The following is a 10,678-nucleotide window of genomic DNA, read 5'->3' as shown; positions in this document are numbered from 1 at the left end:
AGGAAGGAAGAGATGTAAGGTGAAGATACTGTGTTATGTAAAAGGGGCAGGAACATGCAGGTAATCTAAAAACAGCTGGAAGTTATTGTAGTTTGGCCTGCACAGTGGCTGTGACACACAGCTCAAAGAATCTATCAAGGTATTTTACAACCTTTATTCAGTATGACTTACACTTCTTCTAAGGGTCTAGGAATAGAGGGTGTTGCATGTTGTACAGGTTTTAAGGCCTTTAAGGCAAATTTGTGGCTCGTGAAAAAAATAAAATTTATTTGATGTTCCTAGGATATTATTATCTCTGATGACCATTGGGTATAAACGTCCATAAATCCACTTAGAGATAATTTCATCAGTATCAAAGTAATCCAGCGATAGTTCTGTGTACATCCATGGGTACCTTGCACATAGGAACCACTAATAGCTGATTTGGCAAGCTTTTAATGGTGCTAATTTGCAAAATGCAAAAATAATTTGCATTGTAGTATGGAATTGGGACACAGCTTTTTTTCCTGTAGATGTGCCAGTATGATACTTGTCTGTTGTACTCAGACCCTGTCCATGGTGCTGATCTTGCCCACTTGCATGTCACCCCGGGGGCAATCAAGTGCCAAAGTGTGTGTGTACTGTACTGTATGTGTGTGTTTGAATATTATTGAAATGTAAAGTTTTCATATTGGACATAATGTCTGCTGTTGGATTCATATTTCATGTGGCTGACAATGATACTAAATGAAGCGTTAAGGATGGTGTTCATGTGTACATGTAAACTGAGCATGTGAACATGTGAACCGCTGCAAATCAGTTGACATTATGTATTAGTGAATTTCTTTATATTCAAACAAATTCCATTTACACTTACCATAATAATTTTTATTATTACTTGCATCATTATTATTACTTTTGTTACTGCACTTCTGTCATTTGTTTTTTGCTAATTGGATGTGGCCAATGACCGGGCAAGCATGATGTTGAGTCACCAACACTTTTTGAGTCAATACAATTATTTAACAATTGTAAAACAAATTATAAACTGATGTCAAACCACTGTGTGCAACCCGTGCAACTATCATTGCAGCTTTTAAGTGTTGCCAGACACTTTTGCATGGGGTGGGGCCTGCTGTCAGTTGCTGTCACTACTGGGGTGAGGCTTATGGGGGAAGGGGAGTGTTCCATCATGGGGGCCGGGTCTGTTACTGGCAGCTCAGGTGGCATGGGCCTGCTGCCATCTGTTGCTCTTAGAGGGTGACTGGGTGTGACCTGGGCAAATGCTCTGTTGACGTCATAAGAGGCATGGTCTGAGGAGAGTCGGTTATTTTGTTTCTACTTTGTCTTGTTTCTAGCAGAGGGGCGGGGTCAGCTGACGTGATAGAGGAGTGGTCAGTCTGACGTTGTGCGGAGCAAGGTCTGGTGTTATCACAGGGATGTGGCTTTTTTAATGTTATCACAGAGGTCTGTTATCACATACTGCCATTTCAGATCCAGCCCCCAAGCAGTGATTTTTAAGTACTACTCTATACAGTGTACAAAAGAAAAGCTGTGGTTTTGTATACGAGAAAACTCCTACCATGCAATGGACACAGTGTTTGTGTTTGTTGATCTCCTCTTTCTATACAGTGCAATGGTACGGTCAGACCAAAATTCAAATGAACCCTTCTCCTTCGCAAGGCTCTTCAATGTCCAGCCAGTTTGCGAAAGGGGGTGGGATTGACCTCTCATCTAGGATATATTGTTTGTTTATATTCTTGTTTTATAACTGTACAGTGACAGAATACAAGCGGCAGAGAAGGAAGGAGGCTGTTTGGCTGCAGTGATTTTAAGTACAGTGACAGAGGTTAATGATAATTTTTCTGTAATAAAATGCTGTATAATTTACAACTTTATGCACTGCTGTTGCTAGCACTCTGGCCAAAGTAGCTTCAGCAGTTGATATTTGGAACCCTACCCATGCTATTTCCCGCACTTCCTGCCTTTGGCCACAAGATGCAAGTACATTTCATCAGGCAGATTTCAGCCTGACTGCGCCATAAACTGGGGTGACAGGGGTGGTGGTCAGTGGATGTCACATTTCCGTGACCTGTAAAGTAAGTTTTGTTGGCGTCACAGGGGCCATTTGTTATCTAAGGTGGCATGATCTGTTGTTGTCACAGGGGCAGGGATTGTTCTGGCAGTTGGGGGGATAGGGACGTGGTAATTTGAGGTCACAAGAAACAGCTTCTATTGTTGTCACAGGGTCATGGCCTGTGGATCCCAGTCTGTTATTAGGCTTGTTCAAGATGAACTACAGCTCACCTAGAAGTTGGATGGGAGCAAGAGGCAGCAGCAGGGGGCAGTGACAAAAAAACAGCAGTCAAGATGGACAATTTCTAACAGCCTTCACAGTCTGTACAAGAAGTTAAAGAAACACTCACATCCCATTAGATCTGATCCTGATTTGATAAAATGTTGTCAGACCAATCTCTCAGCCAGTGCTCAGTCTACAATAATTGTTGTTTTAATTATGTTCTTCTATAATGACAAGGGAGACTATTAAAATTCTATATAGGCGATCAGATCATCAGTACAGCATTTATGTTTGAACATCCATATCACTCGGTTATTTTACATAAAGAAAAATTCTCATGTATAGCAGCCATCATATTAGGCTGCCAATTTATATAAATTGGTTGTCCAGACTTGATTGCTGGACTTGACACTTCCAAACTAAAGAAATTCAAAACATGAATCAATCATCAAAATGTCATTGGGAGAGGAAAGCAGAAATACAGGACAATAAGCTTGTTTTCCTTACTGATCTGTCAGATATTTAGACTGTCAGAGCGTCACACCTGATGTCATTTTAAGAATTCCCACATCCCACTTGTTTGCCAAAGTTTTGTCTTGCTTCATGATACTTCCAAAAATAAATAAATAATGTTCATATTGTAGACTTGAACTATCTTAGATTGTATGCAGTCAATAAGAACTAGAGTACCTGCAATATAAGCTGAATATATACAGCCTCTCTGACTGATAAAGTCAAAAATCTCCATCAATAACCTTTTTGTAACAACAGATTTAAAAAATCCACTGGCTACATAAAGGGTGTACTGTTATGGATATCTGTTCTGGACTGTCTGAAATGTCAAGTTCCAATGGGAAAGGTGTCCTGAGTTTTCTCGCCAAGTTCATTAGATTGCTATTGACATAAGGTGAATCTGACCTCACTATCGTGTAACATAACCACAGTACCACATGACACTTATTATGTTAAGAGAATAAACCCTCTTAGTGTGAAATCAGATTAATAAAACTAATCTTTCCAATTAACATAAAACATCATGTTGTTGATCCAACATCTAAACCAATCCAGGTGAGAGCCAGGAGTTTCCCATCATGCCCTGAGGTTTTGCAGGCGGTTGAGAGCACCTGTTGCTCCTGGCTCCAAAAACTGACACAACATAGCCGAGCATCTGAGTGGGTGAGAATATAAGAAAAATCATATAGCAGTAAAACTATAATGTAATACTCATTTTGCCATCTCAGTTATTGAGATTGAGCCCCAACCGGGAATCATACCCGAACCTTCCAGTCCCCGAGCAGTGACCACTACACTACGCTGAACAGTCAAACAAACACACCACTTTCAAACCAGGAAGTCTGAGTATTGATTTCTTTGTGAGGGGTTTTGTGAGGGGTTATGGTTTTGAATAGAAGTAAAACTTAATTGAAACTCCTGTTGAAATTCCACCATGCCCTGGACATGGTGTGTATGTGTGTGCATGTGTGTGTGAGCACCAAGATGAATTACGATTCTCTAGCCTTGAACCAACACACACACCAGCAGATTAAAGGACAGAGCAGCAGTAATATAGTAGATGGTCATAGCTGTCCATTGGCTGTAGATCTCTTCAGTTGTCAGGGTCACAATCAAGGGCAAACATAAGGAGCATGCACACACACACACACGCACGCACACACACACACACACACACACACACACAGTCTATTCCCAAAAAAATAGTTGTGGCCTAAATTCATTTTTTCCTTTTTTTCAAAATAGGTAATAGAATTTGCTGAAAATTATATCCTTTCCACACAACTGTACCCCACTGTAAAGAGTGAACAAAATATTATGACGTATTCCCAATACTAGATTGTGTAACCTCTTTCCCCCTGCCCTTTTGCCTTTAGGAATTCATGTTAACACAAGGATTAAAGTTTAATGTTTGCTTTTTGTTATTTTTAAGATATATTGTTGCAAATAGACACGCAATGTCCAGTGGGTAGTGAGAAGAGAGAGAGAGCATTACCTTGGCATACCAGCCATCAGTAATGGATGAAAAAGGCAAGCTCTTTAAAATCTCCAGTGACTCAGGTTAGGCCTTTGCATTATGTAAACATTATAACCTTTTTGTAACAACAGATTTAAAAACTCCACTGGCTACATAAAGGGTGTACTGTTATGGATATCTGTTCTGGACTGTCTGAAATGTCAAGTTCCGATGGGAAAGGTGTCCTGAGTTTTCTTGCCAAGTTCATTAGACCACTATTGACATAAGGTGAATCTGACCTCACTATCATGTAACAGTTAAGGCAGAACATTTATTAATATGAGATGCAATAGTATTGTCTGAGATAAATTAATATATGCGAGTTTTTCTTTTATTCTTCATTTACCTCTCACTAATCGTTAATGCTGCATGTATGTCCTATGGGATGGATGAGATTTGAGATTTGAAAGATTCCCATGTTTACAGTGGTGATTGGCTGAAATTTGTGACATGCTGCCACTAAACATGTAATCAAAGAGGAAAGCCTTATAAGCTAATTGAATTTTATGCTTTGGAGTTGCTTCGTCATGTTCTGTTAACCTAAAAATATATATTACTGCGACTGGCAAATTAGTCTTTTTTATTTGTGAGAAAGTCTTTATGTTGTTTCAAGGCAAGAACATTACTTTTACGAAGGAATAAAAAAAAATATAGCCTCAAGTCTCAGGTGTGGTTTGGTAATGGGGTAGCTCTGGGTTTTCATTTTAGGAGCATAAAGAACTCTTCTACACTCTTATACAAGTCAAAGACTGTGTATTTTTAACAATAATTGTTCTACTAAAGATATTACTACATAAACTAAAAAATAAGAATAGCATTACAGTATGAGAACAGTAAGATCTATCAGACACAGAGTGTTAGAGAAGAAAATATAAAAGTTTTTAAATTGGCTACAGGTCAAATCAAATAGTAATCAAGAGTAATGTTATGTTATTAAGTTAACCAAAGGCAAGGGAATGATCAGGCTTAAGAAGTAAGCTGTGAGAAGAATTCTTTCCAGGAGATAAAACATTCTGCACCTCCACAACTCTCTTCTCTCGACCACATCCCTCTCATCTCTCTCTTGCTTTTCTACTTTTTCTACTTTTAGCCTGGTGAGACAAAGTTTGCAACATTAATGGAAGCTTGAAAACATCAACCACAGCCTTTTGAAGCAGCAGAGAGAGCCTCTTCTCCCTCCTTCTCTATTTTTTCTCCCCTCTGCTGCAGCTGGTGAACTGATGCATGGAACTTGTTGGAAAGATCATTCTCCTAATACTCTTGTCATTACAATCGCTCCCCATTCAGCTGGTTTGAAAGTGCCCCATCGCTTTCACCTGTCTCTCCACCCTGAAAAATACAGCAGTGCTGAGCATTGTTGGCCAACAAACCGCTGACATGACTCTTGCACCTCATCAGATGACAAGGATTGCATTTTTTTCCCCCTATTTTTTAAATCTGGGCCTTGGCCACATTATAATGGGTGGAGACCTGCTGTTAGTGTGCTTGGCACCTGTACCATAAATATACTGGCCCCCACAGTGAAGGCCAAAAATAAATCAAAATTAGATTTTTTTTTTGTGAAAGGGTTTAAAACATTGTGCAGCATCAGTGTAGAAAAAGAACAACACAGTTTTCCAGAAAATCTGAAAAAAAAAGAGTCATACTTTATGAACTGGACTTTGAGTTAAGTCTGAAATTGGTAATTATGATTACTCCTATATTACATGAAAACAGCATCTTTTATTCAAATAAAGCTACATTCTGGAGTGATATTGAAACTACCCAATCACATACCTCTTCCTCCAAGAGGAAGAGGTATGTGCCACCTAGAACTTCTACAAACAGTGGGAGGACAGTCGGGATATTGTCGCTTTCTTGTTGGTGACGCCATATTGATTACTGGACTTTGAGAAAACTGGTTGTCATGGCATAGGTAGTACCGGTAAAATGAGTTCACAAGATTTCATATTTAACATGTAAATAGAAAAAAATAATATCATAAATAAATGATGAAAAAAAAAATTGTTTAATTACTTACTACACCATTTTATTTCTCAGTGTCAATGAGCTATCCTTTTCATATTTTAAACCACCAAGTCTGTTTGATATGAGTTATAAACACATTTGATTGTGTGACATTATGATTATTATGATTATGATGATGATTGGTTTTATTATTATCTTTCTTTTGTCTCATGACAAAGGTACCATTGCTGATTATGGTTTACGTGAGCATACAATGAAGTCGTTAGAGTTGAAACGATTAGTAGATCAAAGGAAAAAATAAAATGCAATTATCTTGATAATTGAATGATCATTCAGGTCATTTGTCAAGCAGTAAGCTTCTCAATTGTGAGGATTTGAAGCTTTTCTTTGACTTCTGGGACAGTAAGTTGAACAAATTTAGGTTTTAGCCTGTTGGTCAGATAACAGATGTAAGAGAAGACATCACCTTGAACTTTGGGAAACTCTGGCATTTTATAGACCAAGTCAGGTCAAGTCAAATTTTATTTATATAGCCCACTATCACAAATCACAAATTTGCCTGCAAGGCCTTAACAATCTGTTAAGCATACAACACCCTCTCTCCTTAGACCATCTTCAAGTATGGACAAATGTGCTGTAGATGTCATGTGTTAAGAATAGAGCACATAGTACATTTACAGTATGAACAATCAGGATGAAAAAATTATAGATTACAAAAGAAGAATATGATCCAGGAGGATGTCAAGCAACTTCCAGGTGCTGCAAACAGATAGGACCTGAGCCACAGAACCTCCTCTCCACCATAAAGACCTGGAAAGTAGTTGGACCACACACACACACACACACACACACACACACACACACACACACACACACACACACACACACACACACACACACACACACACACAAAAGAGGTAAAACGAAGCACATCATTCTCATGTCTACAAGAAGTAAACAAACCCACAGAAGGTGGGAGAGATAAAGACAACACGAACACGAGAAAGAGAGAGAAAGGGAGACAAGGAAGAGTCTGGGAGTCCTGGAGGACGAAGGTTCAGAATCAAAGCATCTGGAATGAGGCACCGATGCCCAGGGGAGAGAGTTCCCAGGACCGCTGATGGTCCAGAACAGAGAGCCTGAGTGAAAAGAGAGGTCAGGGACAAGAAAACAGGGAGAGAGAGAGAGAGAGAGATGGATGACACAAAGGTGTGAATTTAGGGTCTCAGCATCTCTCATGGACAGAAAAGACAGCATTTTAGCTATGTTATGTAGATGAAAAAAGGTGGTCTTGATGATGTCTTTAATGTGCTGATCAAAGGAAAGGGTAGGAGGAAATCTAACACTAAGATTGGCTGTCAGACTTTGAGAAATCACACAGTTGTCCAGAGTTACGGTTGCTTAATCAAATTGTTATCTATGTCGGCATGAGCCAATGACCAGCATCTCAGTTTTATCAGAAGGAGCAGGAAATGAGTTTTTTGTGCTATACAGCTTTACACTGCAGACAACCAGGCCTCTAATTTCATAATTTGAGAATAGTCATATGCCTCTACAAGCACACACAGCTGAGTATCATCAGTGTATCAGTGGAAATTAATTCCATGACTGTGTATAATTTGGCCAAGGGGTGGAATACAAAGAGAAAATAGGTACTCCATAATTCACATCAGAAAATACTGATTTACATTCATTAAAGGAAACACACTGTGTTCTTTCAGCTAAGTAAGATTTTTACCAAGTGAGAGCTAGGTCAGAGCACACAATTGGTTTTCCATGTGGTCTAGGAGCATGATGATCTATGATGTAAAAAGCCACATTCCAGTAGCACAGAGGTGGAATCTGAAATCAAGCTAAGCCGAAGATCATTTACCAATTTAGTAAGTACAGTTTCACTAGAGTGTCAGGCACTGAAAGCGGAGTGAAGAGGTTCAAAAGGATTGATATTAGATATTTGGGTCTAAAGCTGCTGACACGCAACTCTTTCTAGTATTTAGATAGAGACTGGATCAAGGTGTCGTAGAGACTGGATCAAGGTGTGGTTTCTCAATATTCAGCATTATCAGTGTGAAAACTGGCCAGAGATCTTTGAATAGTTTAGCAGGGGGTCGTAGAGGCAGGTAGTAGGTTTTGAAGCCAACACCAGCTTAGACAGTGATTCAAGAGATATAATCTCAAAATTTGATTAAACACAGACTTTCTGGGATTCAACATAATGCTTAACTGGTTCTGTGAGTATGTGAGTCATAAGGTAGAGAAGGGAGACAGTATCAATGTTATAAAGAGAACTATCAGTCTGATAGTCCGCACTTTGAGGATTCCCCTGGCTGAACATACAAACTAAACTGGTGCACTCCAAAACCTCACTACCTATACACGTGGCAGGCTCTCATCTCACCTGTGACCTGCTGAGTGCTATGTCCCTGCTCACTACAGTAACGAGCTAGCCAGTGGTTCAGTGAAGTAAGCCCACTGTTCATCTGATTACCCCACACAGGAAAGGGGCCAAAGACAATTAATCAATGCTGAATCATCTGTCTGGAAAACTCAAACGTCCTGGCCATGTTTTCTTTTGTGATTTCTGACTTCTCCATCTTAATGTTATTGGTACTGACAGGGATTACAATGTTGCTAAAACTAGTGGTGGACTGTGCCTGGATTCTCTGTATCTCACTACGTAATGCCAGCATCCTAAGATGATTCTGTAGGTTGGAAGCTCTGGCCCGAGTAGACAGTAAGCCATGACTGGCAATGCTAATCTAACATTGCAGGTGACGGAGTCCCCTGTTCTTAGCGTCCATTGTTTAACCCTGTGGGCGGAAGTAGCATGCAGGCCAACAGGACTACTAATGGGGCTTGCGATGGTTGAACCGATTTGTATTCGGAATGGGTGACTGCAGACCAGGGAACACAATCGGTTGCTTGCTCTTGAGAGCGTGTCAATGCCGGGGAACAGGGACAAACTCTGCACCATCCGCCAACGAGATTATGCTAGTGCTAAAACGAACAGACTGACTATCAATCCTGTGGCTAACACTATCTGAGGTGCACATAACATTAGGAGAGATGACCTCTTTTGACTCTAGCAGAGTCACCTGTCTGCCAGATCAAAACAGCTAACACAAACCTTCATAACACAGTCACTGTAGTGAGGTAGCATTAGTTGTGGGTAAATAAAGGCTAAGCTAGTGGGCTGGGCTAGGAGCTAAACTAACAGGACAAAACCAGGCTACCGGCTAACACTAAGATTGTGTCCAAATAAAGAGTAGAAAATCTAAAATGATATGAATTTAGCACACAGTCAGTAGCAAAAGATAAGTAACATTACAATTGTAGAGATTGATAAGAGTTAAGAGAATTAAACAGAAATTAGTAGGAGAAGGAGTAGATAGCAGTTATCAATCTCACTTTAAATCACGATGTCTGTCACAGGAAGACAATAACGAGACAAAAATACATAAATCAATCAGTAATGAAAATAAATATTTGCAACCCTAGGATTAATGATACAGTAACCATAAATAGCCACATTTACTGTATGTTTAATGATGGCTGCATTAGTGTTGTTTTAGCACCTCTTTGCTGATGCAACATAATTGATGAGACTGTGCTTCTTACAGGCTAAAGACCGTTGGAGCCTGCAGGGGTATTGTTTTGCGTCTCCATCCATTTATGCCTTACTATGGGAGCAGAAAACATGCTTGTTCACATGCACCCAATCCAAAATGATTGAACTGTGTGTTCATATGGCTTGATAAGTCTAACAAAAAGAATGTGAACGCATATTTCTGTCTTTATGCATACACATAGTTTTACGTATCTGGACTCCATGCTTCTACACCGCAAACTACCATCTGTGGACTAGCTCGTTTCAGAGAAATTATTTTACTGAAAAGGACATTGGCAAAAAAAAAAAAAACCCAAATAGCACATTTTAAATATTTTTCTTTGCCTACAGCACCCTACCTTATAGAGTTTAAGCTAGGAGGATTACTTCTTTTACTGAGTTATGATATCTTACTTTGCCAGACCTTTCTTCATTTGCACTTACTGAATTCAGTATCATGTTACTGAACCCACTTTACTCAGTCTGAAACTGATTAAGGTCATCTGAAATCGATAACCAATTAATATGATCAAGGTTGGTCGTAACTCCACTATGATCTTACTGATTGTAGTGCAAGGATGTTGATGAGAAACGTTTGCACATCGCTTAGTACTTGGCTCGTGCATCTTTCAAGATTTCATGTGATTTGTTTTCCATCATTTAAATGTAGCTTGTTAGATAGGTCAGCAAGTTTTTCGAGTTTTTCACCGCTAGTAATAATAATAGAAACATCTTTATTTATGTAGCATTTTTCAAAAAAAGTCACAAATGGTTTACAAAGACATAAAACCAAGAA

This window comes from Xiphias gladius, chromosome 6, assembly GCF_016859285.1.
Source record: "Xiphias gladius isolate SHS-SW01 ecotype Sanya breed wild chromosome 6, ASM1685928v1, whole genome shotgun sequence".
Classification (NCBI taxonomy): Eukaryota; Metazoa; Chordata; class Actinopteri; order Istiophoriformes; family Xiphiidae; genus Xiphias; species Xiphias gladius.
This window is presented reverse-complemented; position numbering follows the sequence as displayed.